This window comes from Rousettus aegyptiacus, unplaced genomic scaffold (genome assembly GCF_014176215.1).
Source record: "Rousettus aegyptiacus isolate mRouAeg1 unplaced genomic scaffold, mRouAeg1.p scaffold_m13_p_16, whole genome shotgun sequence".
NCBI lineage: Eukaryota > Metazoa > Chordata > Mammalia > Chiroptera > Pteropodidae > Rousettus > Rousettus aegyptiacus.
The window spans coordinates 5,733,833-5,750,721 of record NW_023416291.1 but is presented as its reverse complement, the minus strand read 5'-3'; the positions used below and the strand labels follow the sequence as shown (position 1 = coordinate 5,750,721).

The 16,889-nt window shown below is 40.0% G+C and overlaps 1 long non-coding RNA gene across 1 annotated transcript in view; it reads right to left on the bottom strand.

Moving 5' to 3' along the window:
* Window positions 1–16,889, bottom strand: part of LOC107512493 — a 43,882-nt gene that overhangs the window by 6,874 nt on the left and 20,119 nt on the right. Inside the window, exon 5 of the long non-coding RNA XR_001597302.2 lies at window positions 6,347–6,558. This is a non-coding gene — a long non-coding RNA (uncharacterized LOC107512493). The remainder of the gene's footprint in view (window positions 1–6,346; window positions 6,559–16,889) is intronic.

Genomic DNA, 16,889 nt, shown 5'->3' with positions numbered 1-16,889 from the left:
TTAGGAGGGTTACGTTGGGTCAGTTCTGACTGAATCTTTCAAAAAGAGAGACTTAGGATGACTTGCAACTTTTTCAGTGATACTAATACAGAGATATCTATATTGTTGGTGTCCCCTCTTTTTTCTCTTGCAAAAAAAAAAAAAATTCTTGTACTAAGCTTAAAGGTTTAAGCATTAGAGACGGAATAAAAGGTCTTCATGTGTTCGAAAACTTTCTTGAATAGCTCTATCACTAGCAGAATCATCCGAAAATAACTAAGGGTAAGCTTCTCAAATAAGTTTTCATCTTTTAATCTCTCATCACCTTCTTACTTCGCAGTGTTAAAAAGCCCCAGTGTGTGGCAGGCAAAGCTAAGCCCAAGAGTTCAGCACTAAGTTTGATCTGGACCAAGTGAAGCAAGTCTCTCTACTCAGTTACAGCTGAGCCGTTAGCTTACAGTTATGGAAGGCTGCCAGTATTCCACATGGTATCAGGCCTTCGTATGGATTTTTACAAATAATTATGTCTTCAAGTTAGTGGCTAATGTTTTTGACAAACATATGAAACTTTTAAATACAAATGTTTTTGCTACCGTGTGTATTAAAAGCCTTTAAAGTGTGTGCCTGCTCATCAGTAACAAACTCAGCAATTTCACTTGCAGCAATTTTTTCCTAAGGAAATGAGCATCGAGTATGCAAAGATGTACTGATAACAGTATTATTCACAACATTGTTTACACCAATGAAAAAGAAAATAATCTGAGCGTCCATAAGAAAAGAATTAATAAGTAAGGATTCGCCCAGGCAACGTGACAGTGTCTTAGCCTGGGTTCCTGCCAGAAAGCAAGGGCTCATGTGAAGGTAGTTTATTTTGACAGGTAAACTTGGAGAATAGTAGTGGGGTGCCAGGAGGAATGGAACAGGAAAGGAGGAACATCCAGTCAAACCAGAGACTAAGGGAAGCCAGAGCTTGACTCGACTGGGAGCCTCTAAGGAACCATGTAGAATGTCAGCCTACGCAATAAAATCAGGGAGCACTTATCTGCTGGCTCTCATTGAGCCTTGGCCAAGGGTTTTCCCATGAGGATCAACATCCTTACACTTCCAATTTTGCCCATGCTCAAGTGCTAAACGGGTCCCCACAGGTCCCCCACGTAGGCTGTGAGAAGTCCCAGGGCTAAAACAGAAATACGTGGTACAGCCAAAGCAGGCACATGGAAGGTGACACCTGTGCAAAGGCTGGGGCAAAACTGGGGCTGAGAGGCATGAGCTCTGCAGGTGTCTAGCGCCACGTGCCACAAAAGTGGAATGCAGTTCTTTCCAACACGAAGGTGTCCCTTATTGATAAGGGGAAGTCATCACAGCAAGTTACAGAATGCTATATAGTGTCATCTCATTCACTTTAGTTAGTTAGCTTTAGTTTCTACTGAGCCTCTCACGGCAGCTTTTAAAGGAAAGAGGATGGTTTAGTGGAAGAATCAATGGAGCAATAAAGGAAACAGAGATCGCTGGGGAACCATGGTACAGACAGCGCTCGGAGGAATAGGAAGCCACAAGCACAGAGAAAACTTGGATCCCCAGTACTCTCTCCACTTTGCTCGCTCCCTCCCTCTCTCGTGACTTAGTTCTGTGCTTATGCCCAGCTGGCTCCCTCGCCCTGTTCTTTGTACCTGTGAATCTCTGTTTCCTCATCTAAGGCATGACTTCTGCTTCTACACAGTCTTTATGTTCGAATACAATTGTACTAGTCATTTATAGCTGGCATCCACTCTGACTGGTAGATGAATATGCCATATCATTTGATAAATATTTTAATATCAATTATACATACATGCACGCACACATACATACACGTGCATATGTATTATGCGTTTACGGGTGGGGCAGAGACATGGAGGGAAACAGAAAAGGAATCATCAGAGGTTAGAACCTGAACTAGAGGAAACTACAGCTGTCATTGCGCGCGCGCGCGCGCGCACGCGCGCACACACACACACACACAGTGCATGTATACAGTAGCAATGCATGCACAGAGGGATTTCCATGAGCCCATGCCAGAAGTAACTTTCTCATTTTAGTCCATACATAGAATGCAGTAAGTAAAAGGAAGGGAGAATTTGAAGAAATTTGCTCTCTCCATCTCCAGAGAATATGTGTTTCTATGGAGAAAAGTGAGGAGAAAATAGTCCATTAACATATCTTTCTACAACACAGCAAAGCAGCTGGGTGCCCAGACCCTCATAATTAAATCCACGAGAACTAGGAAACATAAGCTCTCATAGCAGCATCAACTTTAAGAATTAGATTGTTTCCCATAAGAAATTTAAAGGACAGGGCTTTATTATATTCATCTCTGCATGTCCTATCACACAGTAAACAGTCAATATTAGTAATTATTCTATTAGAGTGTCTAGTATTTAATTAAATATTACTTACAGCTGACATCTATTATTTTATGTCCCTGAATTCACCATGAATCTCCTTAAAGAAAACACCTTCCCCCTAACCTCCATGTAGTCTGAATGGCTTGTTCCCACTTTTAAATCTCGCATGAGCCATGGCTAGACTAAGCTAACCAGTAGATTAAATCCCCTTATACAGTGATTGATTTGGGGATGGGCACATGACCCACTTCAGCTAGACCTGGGGCTTCTGTCCATCTGCTGAGGATGAGAGGTTTGCCCTCCCCCAGAAGACCTGACATCTGGGCGGTGTGAAGTCTTGGGAGGCTGCAGCCTTCTTTGAGCCATGAGGGGAGATTCCGTCTAAAAATAAAGCCCCATGTGGAAGAAAGGGAGGCAAGGTGAGACCCAGTCTTGGAGATGTTGCTGGGGCACCTGTATCAAGCAATGGTTAAGCCAGTCTCCCCAATGACCTTGCCAGTTATAAAAGCAAAAGCCCTTTTTAATGAAGTCCATTTGGATTGAGCTTTCTTTACTTTCAACCAAAGAAACTTAACTGATATACTGTTTATAACAAATAGATGTCAATGTGTCTTTATAATTTGTTCCAAGAATAAATAAATACAGAATAGACACAGTCAGAAATAAAACTTCCAGTAAAGTATTCTGATTTTGAACACTCTGGACCCCAAATCTTGCATTTAATTAATTAAATTGGATCATCATAGTATTGGCATTGATTTTAAAAAAAGATCTTACATACAGTTCTTACTTTCAAAACAGACTGTTGAGAAAGATAACCTATCTTAAGGAATGATAACTATAAACAAACAAACAAAAATAAGAACGATAAAAAAAAAACCAAAACACTAAATTTGGCAGCCAAAAAACAGTCTCTACTTTTGTCCAGATGTTTCTTTTCCTTTCATGATTCAGGCCAACCCTCTGCCTTTTTCATATTACGTTATGAGGTAACACATTACTTCTGGGTGTCAGGGCCCTGGTCCATACCCACTGCAGTTATCTGCAGCTCTGTCTACACTGCCTCCAGATTCTTTTTAAAATTCCGAGTCCTTATTAATAACATTTCTAAAAAGGTCTCACCAGGCCTTCCTGGTACTTCAGACAGTTTTTAGCTCCATGGTTCATCCCGATTTAAAAACAAAATGAATTTCACAAAGAGAATTGAAATGTCAAATTTTACTACCATCTGGATTTGAAGACTGCAAGAAAAACTAGGTTTGGGTTGTTTTATTTTTGTAGCCAAAACGAATGTATTACAGTGCATTTGTTTTCAGACCATTTACCTCTCTATCCTGCATTCCACTCCAGGAGAATAAGGTAATCAAGTAAAAAAGAGGAGATCAACCAGGAAATTCTAAGAGGGTGCCTATAAAATTCAGTAGTTGCATTTGATATAATGGAAGAAAAATCTTCCAACTCCTCTTCATCATCCTCATGAGGATAAACCGATCTGCTCAGTGCACTGAATTTAGAACGATGCATGTGAGTTAACAACTTGGCTCCTCTCCTCTGGGGCTTACAATCAGATATGAGCACAGACATAAAGGATGCACAGGCAGCTTAACGAGGCTTTATGGTCCGTCCATTTAAAGCACAATGCAGCTCCTCTGCCATCAGGAGAGGAGAAAGAATGGCAGCAGTGGAGATATATCAGGTGAGATAGATCTGACAATGGAGGAAAAGTGACAATGAGGGAGGTGAGTTGCTCCTGGCATGGGCAGTAAAGGCATCACCTCAGGTAAAAGCTCAGGACTGTGACCCACTCAAAAAATAACTGAGTCATTCCTTACACTGGAAGAGAACCTATGGAGTGTGTCAGCTGATTCCCTCGGGAACCCCTGAGAAGCTGGTCAAGGACTATCTACCAAATTTTACAGATATAAAAACCAAGACCTACTCTACCTACAGGTCCTGAAGCAAATGAAGGGCAAAAGAAAAGACGTGTTCCCTTGAAGAGGGTCAGGTTTCAGCTAGAGGAAGAAGGGAAGCAAACATCAGAGAAGAGTGTGAGACAGGCGAGTCTGCTGATGGCAAACCAGGAATTCCAGAGAGTGCAGTGGAGGGATCTGCAATTACAGGGAAGCAAAGGAATTGGAGCGAGATTAGGGAAGACAGAAAGCAGTGTTGCAATAAGCTATGCATGATAATGATCTGCAAGGTTTGGGCTCCTAGTGCTGACTGAGGTAGCTAGGATGTGGGGTGTGTTGGGAGTAGCCCTGGAGAGCCGAAGGAAGCTGAGTAACCAGTGGCATCCAGAGTATTTTGCTGGGAGGTGTGTGGTCATTCTGTAGTCCTGCATTTCAATGGGGGTGTCTGTGCCTAGGAAATGGAGAGGCTTTCCTCAGCACACAGCTCCACTCAGGCCGGAGACTGCTATGTGAGCAGCGCTAGCTGGGGGAGGAGCCGTCTCACTGGGAGTATCAATGGCTATAGAGACCCTCAGACACTGGTCACTCCCTTCGCTGCAGCGCTGTCACAGCCTGAGAAGCAGTGGGGCTCTCTCGGGTGGAAGGTATAGACCGGAAGGGCTAAAAGGTCTATCTGAGGTCAGAAAATTTGTAGGAACTGGAGAACGAGGCCAGGTGAGTTGGAGCCACTGGTATCTCTTCTTCTGGGGAGGTAATTCTTGTCACCTGGAATTCCAGCCTTTGACTAAAAAGTTTCTTTTGCCCCGTTTTGTCCCATGACCTTGAATTGAGTCTCTTGGACTCCAGAAAAGTCCTCTTCTTCCTTGACCATTATTTGACAAGTGATAGAGGGTAAGTATAACTGAACCGCCTTCATACTTTTCAAACAAACTCCAACAATATTTGAGACTTCAGACAACTACTGCTCCCTTATCACTCTTTGTAAATATTCCTATCAAAACAAAACAAAACAAAAAGTAGGCAGACAGAGACATGTGACAAATGAGAAAGAGGGAGAGAGGGAGAGAAAGAGGAAGAGGGAAGAACAGAGAGACTTAAAGATAGATAGGTAGATGGATGATAGTTAATAGATAAATGAGGAAAGGAAGGGGAGGGAGGCAAAAGAAAGAGAAGACAAGGGAGCAGAGGACTGAAGGAGAGAAGAGGAGATGAGAGGAGAGGGGTAAGTAGGAGGGGGAGGAGGGAGTGAAGAAGAGATAGGTTAAGATCTCGGTAACTCTTTGGTGGCTGAAAATGTCTAGGTATTCTTTGGACTAACCCAGTTTCATAATCTTGTGATAAAGATTCTCAAACTTTTCTTGATAATTTTACTACTTTGAAATGCTATAGAATTTTTTTTTTTTAAAGTTCCCATTTACTTGGGTAAAAATTATTTAGAAGTCTAATCAACAAACTTAAAGCTATTTTCCTAATTCCCCCAAAAAACTAGTACAGCTCCTAGATACATGCAGATTTGAAGCAGGAAAGGCCTATAGGAAGTCAGAAGGACACTCTGGAACTATCTTCCTAACCTCTGAATCAGAACTGAGTTTACAATCCCTGGAGTAAAAGAATTAGTTCAGAGGGAAAGCCAGAGCTCTAGTCCAAAGAGCTGCTATAAATAGAACCTGAACCCTGCTCTCGCCAGGAAAACCAGAGGCTTAAATCAGGGTTAATCTCTCCATATTGATGGGAAACTGGCACTGTCTCTCAAGGAAGGTCAGAGTGGACTGTCGCAGCTCAAGAATGGGATCAGGAGCAGTTTCAAGGGCAACAGTCTAAGGAGACCTCACTTAAAATTCCCATAGTGAGTTCATTCCCCCAGTGGCCCATGAGACTTCCCCTATTCTTTTAAGTAAGTACCATGGTTTTGTTCTTGGACATTCCAGAGACTCACATAAGTAAGGAGACATAGCCGAGACTATAATAATTCTCGGCCTGTGATGTATATGTGAATTCCTCAACAAGGAGAATCATCACAACAGTAAGCTCCCAGCAGCCAGCCCTCAGAGTTAATGATTTCAAATACCTTACCTCACTTTATCATCATGTGCAATCTCTGGGGAGGATGGTGTTTTCATTCCAGTTTTACAAATGAAGAAACTAAAGCTGAAGAAGGTTAAGTAGTTTCACCAAGTCACTCCATGAATACACGGTAACGCTGGTCTTCCCTGTAGGGTGTATGATGACAGATCTTCTGTTATCTTGACTCCATGACCACTACCCTGTCCACTCACAGGAGGATTCTGCAATTCAGAAGAAAAGAACTAATTTTTAAAGTTGCCTTATTTCGGGGAACTTCTCTGTACTTTTTAAAGATGGCATAGCAGTTACCCAAGTAAATGGGAACTTTAAAAAAAAAAAATTCTATAGCATTTCAAAGTAGTAAAATTATCAAGAAAAGTTTGAGAATTATTTCTCCAGGGCACATAATTATTTATATAGCTACTACAACTTTTAGAACAATGTTTATATATGGTGACATCTGTTCCATGAGACAGAGAGGAAGAGAGAGAGGGAAAGGGAGACAGAGAGACAGAGACAGACAGAGACAGAGACAGGGGCAGGGGCAGAGAGAGGAAGAGAGACCCTTTCAGGTCCATTGTTTCTTAATTAGTCAATCCAAAGTAAGCATTCAGGGCATTTTGTATAGCTCCATTCTGTATTCCAAAATATTTATATTGTATGACACACTTGAGCTATATTTACTTACGGCAGTCACATTTAGAACCACTGCAGGGCATACAGAGACATGATGACAGATCATGTCTGGATAAATGTTTCCTCCTTCTAGTTCTAGCTCTCTCCTCTTCGGAGACATGATACTATCCTGATTCTTTTCTTCTGTCTACTTGCGCCTTATCTCTCTTCTCTGGGCCTTTCTCTTCTTCCCCTAACTCTCCCAAGCTTGGTGTTCCCCAAGATTGTATCTTCATCTTATGTTATCCTATATTTTTTCACTAATGGATCTAACCTATCTCTTGTTTCCTCATGTAGTAAGACTTCAAGTTTGAAGACAGATCTAACCTAAATTTTGCCACATCTAGAGTGATGACATGAATAGTGAGAACATGAGCAAACCAGTCAACCTCCCTGGGTCTATTTCATAGTGTTGTTATGTGGATTGAATATCACAATATATTAAAACAAACAAACAAACAAACAACAACAAACAACTTACCTAGGGAACAGAAAATAACAGGCAGATAGTATAATAATCCCATCTCCTAGTTCTTGTGCAAACAATTCCCAAACCTAAATCTGTAAGCTGCGCTCACACCAGAACCCCAGGCCCACATGCACACATCTCTTGACAGCCTCTCCCTTGACAGCCAGTTGGCCCTTCCTTCTCAACGATGTAAACTATCCCATCTTGTATCCCAAACTAGTTCCTCTCCCTCTCTTCCCTATTTCTGCAATAACTACCCTTCTCCCAGTTATTGAAACTCCAAACCACAGAAATCATCTTTAGTTCTATTTTTTTTTTTTCTCCCTTCCCTCATCCCACTACCAGGTCCAAAGATCACTTCCACAATGCCCATCAAAGTTCTTTCTACTTCCACCGCCACGCCTCCTGTCCAGGCCAGCGCCGGCTCTTGAGAGTCCCATAATAGCTTCTTTAGTGATCTGCTCACCATCAGTCTCTCCCCACTTCAATCCTGCAAGGTTCATCTTCATGACATGACACTTCCCGGCTCAACGGCTTGTAATAGATCCCTCATGCTTACCAGGTGGAGCGGACTCCCTAGCTTGGCCGCCAGAGCCCACACATAGACCAAACTTGTTACTGCACGTTTTCTTAACATACCCTGCGTTTCTCACTTTTATGTCTGTTCATGCGCTCCCTTTGGCCTAGAGAGCTTTCACCCCCAACTACAGCTACTGAAATCTGACCAACCTTCCAAGTCTAGCTCAAATCTTTTGGAAAGTCTTCCTGATCCTCTGTGTGGGATTTGACTGTTCTTTTTTCTAGTACTTCATCAATAGTTTTATTTTTATGACTCTTATTTTATTCTTTTGTAATTAGAGATTTATATACCTGCCTTCTCTATTATGTAATAAGTTTTATAATAAGTTCCTTGAAAATAGGGATCATGGCTTCTTAATTTTTATATCACCAAAAAAAAAAAAACAGCAAAATTCTTTGTACATAAAGGTCATCTGTAAATATCTGTTAAATTCATGTATAGATCTTTAAAATATCACACACAGGAATTTAGTGTTTTTGAAATTGTTTATGATAATCATTTGTCTATGTAGCTTTCAAGGCTTCTTGGTGACATATCTCTTAGAAATTGACAGAAAGGCCTTAGAAGACAGATATTTATCATTGCTATGAAATGTCTTTCCCATCCCTCCTTGGTCTCTCTTTCAAATCATAGTGATAGCTGAGCTGATGAAGGAAATGATCAACTTACAGAAAAATAATTGTTGTAATCTTCTTTCCTGATTAAAAAGACAAGAAAGTATTTTTTCTCTCTGAAAAGCCAGTGCATGGGAGATGAAGAATGTGTCAATTCAGAAACAGCAATGGCAGGGATAATCTGTCAAGGCTTCAGTTAGCACGTCCTGGAAGCTACACGGTACAGCAAAAGGGCTGTGGACTTCTCCCAGAGCAGCTATGGATAGACTATGAGACATTGTCAAAGTTACCCCTTGCTTCTAGCCTCAATTTCCCTATCTGTAAAATGAGGACATTAACATACTAGGTAATCTCTAAGGTTCCTTCCATCCCCGACCATCTCTGACTCTGAGATCAAAATGCCTCCGCTCTGCAGTCATTTGAAGCAATACAGCAAAGGGGTAAAGAATGTGAGCTCTGGAGTCACACTGCTGAGGTCCAAATCCTGCCCTTGCCCTTTTGGCAATGTTACACTAAGTAAGACACATAGCCCCTCTGTTCTTCATCTGTAAGAAGGCTGTGATGATGATAATAATACTAGTAACTATATAGTTATTATAACAGTTAAAACAGATGTATAAATTGCTTGGCACATAGCAAGCACTTGATAAATTTAGTGATTGTTTACTTAAACGGGATCTATTTTCAAAAGCAGTAAATGCATCCTAAGAACACTAAGTGAAATACTTTCTTCACGTGTGTGCCGAAGTGCGTCCTGAGGCAGCCAGGAAAGGGCCCTGGACTTCTCAAGACAGAGGTTACAAACTGGTAGCCCACTACCCTGATGCCTCATGAATGTATTCTTTCCATATAAATACTGTTATTGTTATTATTTAATTGACTCTGTTGCCAACATTTAAAAATCAGGGTTTCGCATTTCTAGCTTCCTTTGGAAAACTAGAGTACCGGCAATCGTGAGCCTGCATTCCTGCACAGCATCACTAAGCGGACTTCCCTTTAAGGTTCTGGCCACCCCCACTGTCTGCCACTTGGCCTGCCCCGCCACTCACATTACATGTCATTCCTGCCTGGGCATTTCACTTTTGATCTCTGTTCTAGGATGTGATGAGGACAGATGTTCTTCTCCATTAAGGAAAGAGTGCACTTTCCTCCCCACATGCAGAGAGTCTAAGAAGGAACCAACACGCAGAGAAAATGTGGAGCTAAACCATGGAGTCAGAAGGAGCCCTAGCTATGGTATTCGGTCCCCGAATCTAGCTCTGCCTGAAACCCCATACATCCTTAGATTTCCCAGTTGAATGAATCATAAAGTTCCAATTTTTAATTAAGGTAGCTTTATTTGGGTTTTTGTCACTTGCAACCAAGAGACATAACCAATTCAATGGCTAGGATGGCCAACTCATCCTTGTTTTATCACTGAAAGTCCCACAAACTTCTCAGTTGGGAAAACCTCTCAGTCCTAAGCAAACTGAGATATGTGATTAGCCTACTGATGGCAGAGTTATGATTCAAAGTCAACAGCTGTCATGAAAGGCTATGCTTTCTACCTCTTCATATCTCTCACCTCCGTTTCCAAAATTCATTATCAAAATACAGAACAGAACCTGGTTTCTAATACCATTCCCCTATAAAATGAACCATGACTCCTTGGAGAAATGACTGATTCGTAGGCCAAAGTGGAAATTATATAAGAATATATACTATATTTGCAACTTTTAAGGAGCATCTTGTACTAGAAAGTAAGAAAGCACTCAAAAAACAAAATGATGGGGTACATCAAAGAGATGCAGGAACCCACTGAAAGAGTCATAAACGGCCACAGCTAGAACAATCTAAGCAACAAAATAAATAACAAAAGATTGGATTATAACCCAATATGTAAAATAAATATCCATGGGCCCATACTGATGCAAATAAATGACAGAGTAAATAAATAAATGGGGAGAAGAGACAAATCTCTCTTACAGAAGAATTCCAAATAATTTATGTAGATGCACTCCGCTCCAAGAATTAGAACTTTACTTTCCACCCCTTTAAACACTTTATAGTAGGCTGTGCATAGTGACTGCTAAAAAGCAGAGTATGGAGAGAAAAGGATTGTAAGGGAGAAAAAGTAGCTTTACAGTGAAGAAATCTGACTATCTCGGCTAACAAGTTTAACTAACATCAGTATGATGAGTAATGCTGACAGTATGTAACCTTAACATGATGCAATGAGAATGGCACTATAACTCTGCAGTCTTCCTCTCAAAAACCCATGACTTCTGCCTAACCATGAGAAAAACATTGAAGAATCCAAATTGAAGGACATTCTGCAAAAAAAGGAAAAAAATCTGACTAGTACTTTAAAAACATCAAGATCATCAAAGACAAGAAAAGTCTGAGAAACCACAGACTAGAGACGGACAGGGAGACATTAAGACTAAATGTAATGTGATATCCTGAGTGGGATCCTAGGACAAATAAAAGGACAACTGAGGAAAACTGGTAAAATCTGAATAAAGTATAAAGTTCAGTTAATGATAATGCACCAACATGTATTCCTAATGTGTGACCATTAGGAACGTGTAGGATGTCAACAGCAGGGGAAAGTAGCTGAGGAGTATATGAGAGTCCTCTGCGTTATCTCTGCAACTTTTTTGGAAATCTAAAGCTATTATCAAAATTTTAAAACTATAAGAGGCCAGTTCATATTCTAAAGGAAAGCCCCACTATGAAGAATGATGTGGCTTCATTCATTTCAAAAACAATATAAAAATATACTTTAGAAAAGATGGAGTTTATGCATTTCATATATTTTCCAGATAAAGTAAACAGCCCAGTATGATCCATCTGGACACCCTTCCCCAGTATTATTGATGGACCTACTTAGAATTTTGGTTCTTCTAATCGTTCATTAAACCTACAAACTAAATTAATGCTTGTTCTTACATGCCTTGGCAGAACAAATTAATACTATCTGAACAAATTAATAACCTTGGCTCCTAACTCTTGTGATTCTGGCAGTTTATGCTTTCAATTTCTGAAGCCTGTACACAGGGGCATCTTTAGATAAGGATCTGCTCTCAGAACAATACACATGCAAAGTTCTTAACAGTTTAGAAGAATGCCCCAGAGGGAAAGCAGACCTCCTCATACCTTCTTGTCAGAACAATGAGAAGCTGGCCTAGTGCCCTCCTAAGAGACTTAGACAAAAACATAAAACACACTTACTCACCGTAAGGAAGCAACTCATTCAGTCAACAACACTTTTCTTAACACCTGAGCTAAGACTACAACCCTTACAGCCACTAAAGGGTTTCCAATCTTACTTCAGAGGCAAAATAGCAACATGTTAAACAGGAGGGGAAGAGATGTTAGAAATATCAGGTATTCAACTAGCACATCAGAAGTGGTGAGTAGCAGGAATAAATAAATATGCATTTCATGAATAAACACTGATCACCTGCCTCCCATTGACTGCCTTTTCTGGGCATCAGCAAAGGAGGCAGAAATGATGAAGATGCAGACAGGGCCCTCAAGCCACTTGCTGTCTGGTAACTAGGATAAAGAAAGTCCATCATTTGCAAGCACAAAGTAGAGTTAATATGTATCTCAAGAAAAGTACAAAGTGCTCCTGGAGGTTAAAGAGGAGACATTAAACCTAGTTAAGGAGAGGGAAGTAAGATAGCATATCTTGAGATGGGCTTAAATTGTGGTTACAAACAGACAAGCTCGGATGGGCATTTTATACAGGCAAAGGCATAGCCTCAGCAAAATCATTCAAATTCTTCTGTTAACTTGTGGTAACCGTAAGCAAATATTGGGGAATGTGGCTTTAAAAGGGAACCAAGATACTAAGTTTGGGGAGACAGTGGGATCAAGAGCATGGTATTTATTTACGTGTTCTTAAAGCGCCTCCCTTCAAATAGCTTATCAGCTGTTAAGAGGAGAAATAGCAACTGTGCCATGGAAAAACCAGACAACACTTTAATCAAATGATCAATATTAGCATGACTAACCAGGACAGATGGACATCATGTGGTTCCAGACGCCATACCAAGAGAAGGATGCGACCTTTCTTTTCAGTTTTCTAGCCAGACATCTAATCATGAGGAAATCTGAATCTAATCATGAAGAAACATCGCACAAACCCAAACTGAGGAATAAAACTGGCCCATGTTCTTCAAATATGCCAATGTCATAAAAGACAAAGGAAAACAGAGTTCTTCCAGATCAAAGGAAAACAAAGAGGCATCACGACTAAATGCAACATGTGATTTTGGAATTGATTCTGAACTGAAGACGAAAGTGTTAGACTAGGACATGACAGGGACAACTAACGGAACTGAAATATAAACTACACATTTTAAAGTATTATATTCATCTTATATAGCTTGAATTTAATAATTCTACTGTAGTTACATAAGAAAATATCTATGCTTTTAGGAAAGACACACTGAACAATTAGGAAGTAAACAGGCATGATATATGCCACTTACTCTCAAATGACTCAAAAAATGTGTATATGGAAAGAGAGAAAGTGACTAATAAAATAAATTTGGCAAAATGTTAAAAATTGGTGACAAATAAAGTGTATATGGGGTGAGGGGAGTTCTTAGTATCATTCTTGCAATTCTTCTATTGTTTAAAATTATTTCAAAATGAAAACTTTTTTGGTAAAGACCCTATAAAACATTCAAATCAAAATTATTTTCATGCATAAAAATTTAGTAATCCAGTTCTATTAAGATATAAATTTTTTACATGGATGCAAATTACTATTTATATAGTACTTGAAACTTTATCTTCATTTTCACATCATCTTATTTATTTCTGCATATCAACTTGGTGATAATTTTTAGTAACTATACAGTTCTCTAGCATGTAATCATTCTATTATTGAACATTTCTGTTATTTCCCATTTTCACAATTATAGTATCACTACTATAAACATATGTATAAAAATGATTTCCTTTGAGAATACTTCCTAGGGGCTTTAGAATAATTCTGTATAGCAAGATCTGGAAAGGAGACTGTACTGTTTTAGATGTTAAAATTACATGCATTGAGATCCATTAATGCCAGAGAATATTTCCCATACTTGTGAATATGGTGCCATTGCCAGACAACAGTGCTCGCTTGCACACGCTCACTCTTACACACACACACACACACACACACACACAGTCACTCATTCATTCTTTCACTCACCAAGCTCAAGGAGTAAATCAAAGAGGAAAAGAGAAGGATGTGCAAGGGGCCAGGCTGACAGACTGCTGCTATGTGGAACATCACCAACTTCACTGGGATGCTTTTCCATTTAATATAAAGCAGACCGAACTTCCTCATGCTCTGATGCACTGGTTTTGGTAAATGTGTCTTATTCTTACAGAAGTTGCAGATTTTTAGTATAGAAACTGCTTAGTTAAAAGAAAAAGAAAAAGAAAGACATGCACTTTGACTATAAATGTGTCTGGGGAGCTTGAGCATCAAGCAACTGAATAATTGTCAATGTACTGATAATTACGTCAGGCTAAAGACCAACTTGAGTGAATGATTATAAACAAGGAACACCAATTAGCAATTTCAGCAATTAGGAACTGATCTGTAAAAGGTAAGAAGAGCATGGGACTTTGTAAAAACCCTGTTTCTGTCCTGAAGGAGGTACTCACACACTGCTGAGAACTGTAAAATGCATGGGTACACAGGAAATGTAAGCGCTTGAATTCTTACTAATACACACAAACTTTTCAAAAAGATACCTAGCACAAGGGAATATTCAGCTGTAATAGAAACGATCTATATTATGGCTTTGAAACTAGCTGCGTGCATACATTCGTCAAAAATCAAACTGTTCACTTAAGATCGGTATGTTTACTCAATGTAAGGTATGTCTCAAAAAAATGTAGTGGAAAGTACACAGAATTGGGTGTCAGCCGACTTGCTCCATCACTAACTAGTTCTATGAGCTTAAGCAAGTCACTCAGCCTTAGTTTCCTCATGTGAAAAACAGGGGATTGTGTTAAATGATCTCTTAAGTTCCCCACCAGCTTTAAGATTCTAATTGAAAATTTGTTTTAAAGTAGCAGTAAATTTATGGAAAGTAATTACCTGATTTAGGACTTCGACCAACTTAACTTATAAAGTTTCAACTACATTAAGTAACACATGAACATGTTATCATAAATAGAAACTAAACTGATTTAGATAAGGTATAAATTCTCTTTGGCCTCCTTCTCATAATCCTAGAGGGGACCTGCCCCACCAGGCTGCAGTATATTCTTCTAGGCATTTGTGGTTGCTGGGGAGGCAGTATGGTTCTGGAACTAAGCAAGAAGGCTGCGGATTAACGCTGCCCAGGCCCACAGCCCGGTGGCTGCATTAGCCAGTGTAGAAGCTTATAAAAGTCACCCAATCCCCCTGTTTCCACATCTCAGAACACATTAAACACTTAGAGCCAGGAATTATCAGTTATTACTGATAAACTTTTCACTATTTCATAATAAAATACCTACACTTACTTCTTCCAATACAGTTGAAGAATAAGTAATTTAAACACTCTAACTTAAAGAAGTCACCCAGAGCACTAAATACAAAGGCACTTGGGAAAATAGGTATTTTGGAATATTTATTCATTGAGCTTGAGCCAAAAGAGCTTTTCAGTATCATCCAGTACACCTGTTAGGTTAGAGAAATCAAGCTCATCAAAGTTGTTACCAACATTTCAGATTTTATTTAATATGGGAAGTAGTAAATGTGTGATGAAGGGGTGGAAGATAAAATTCAAGAGAGCCATGTCCCGCCTTGTCTCTGTAGGTCTTTCTCTTCACCATGCAGTCACAATACCTAAACACCCAAGGACAGGAGGAGGCAGAACACACAGCTTGACAAATAACTGAACTTTGTACCTGGGCTTAGGTGCAGTGTGCTTGCTCTCATTATTCATTCTGCATTTACTCTGTAAATGATTTTCATTTCCTAATGCAGAATCTTTTAATGAAGAAAGAAAACCTGGCTAGTTGGATTTGATTTGTTTATTATTTTGGTGACCCAGAATAAACTTCCAACTGACATAAGAATAAAGTACTACATTTTCTTCCAATCAATTTTTCACCTTTACATGGTGATAAGAGCTTGGGCCAAAGGTTCTTGATTCTGTCTACGTGAAAGAGTTGTAACTGACACACTTAGTCCACAAGTCAACAGCTTTAAATAAGGAAAATGTGAGGACCGTGACTGTGGGTTTGTGCAGCTCCTGGCTCTGCAGGGGGAGGATACTCCTTCAGCTGGGGTAGAGCCTACACTGACAGGTGATCCATTTGCTCCCACGACAACCTACCCAGAAGAGAGTGTTCCCACGTAGTATCCTGCTGGAGATGAGGCAAAGACAGTGGGGAGAACAACCTGGACTCGCCCTTTAACCAGACCCAAGCCTGTTTCCCGGGCCTTCTTGGCTGAACACCATATCAACATGTTTCCAAGAACAACAGCTGACCTTGGGAAGCAGAGTGAACTATGGCCCATGTGGTGTGATTTACAGATCTCTCTGCACCCAATTTCCCCTTACTCTCCTTTAAAGCTGTCTGTATCCTTGAGACATTTCGTTAGCTTAACAAGCATTGTCTTAAAATGCAAATGTTCTTGATACAGCTAATTAATGCAGTAAGTCACCAGTCATTCTCAGTATAGGATGAATTCATTTTACCCATTCCTTTCTTACTACCAGCTGGCTGAGATCACCAAACCCAAAAGATAAGAGTTACTGGATTATGATTTAGTATTACTATATTTCATCTTTTGATGCAAGAAAAGAACTTAAAAGGGAAGGAGAGATTATTTTGGAGCCTGGAGCCCTGCCTTGGGAGGGTGGAGAGAGGAGTACAGAGTTAGGGCCCCAAGAGGACAGCAGGATGCCCCCGATCCCCCGGAGGGAGGGAATGGACCCAGGAAGTGAATGTTAACCCAAAATAAGCTCCAATATTTCCCAACTTTGGGACCAGCCTACTTCAGGGAATACCATTCCAGGTCTGGGCAATGACCTAGAGTTACATAAGCTCTGCTTGTTTTCAAAATTAATACCACTGGGATTAATGAGGGAGCAATTTTTCAATGCATACACTGAATTGAAAATAACCCAATAACCGCATAAAGTATAATGAAAAATTCTAAACACGCACACATCCTCCGACATACATAATTACAATTTCAGTGAGGATTGGAAGTCCAAAGCT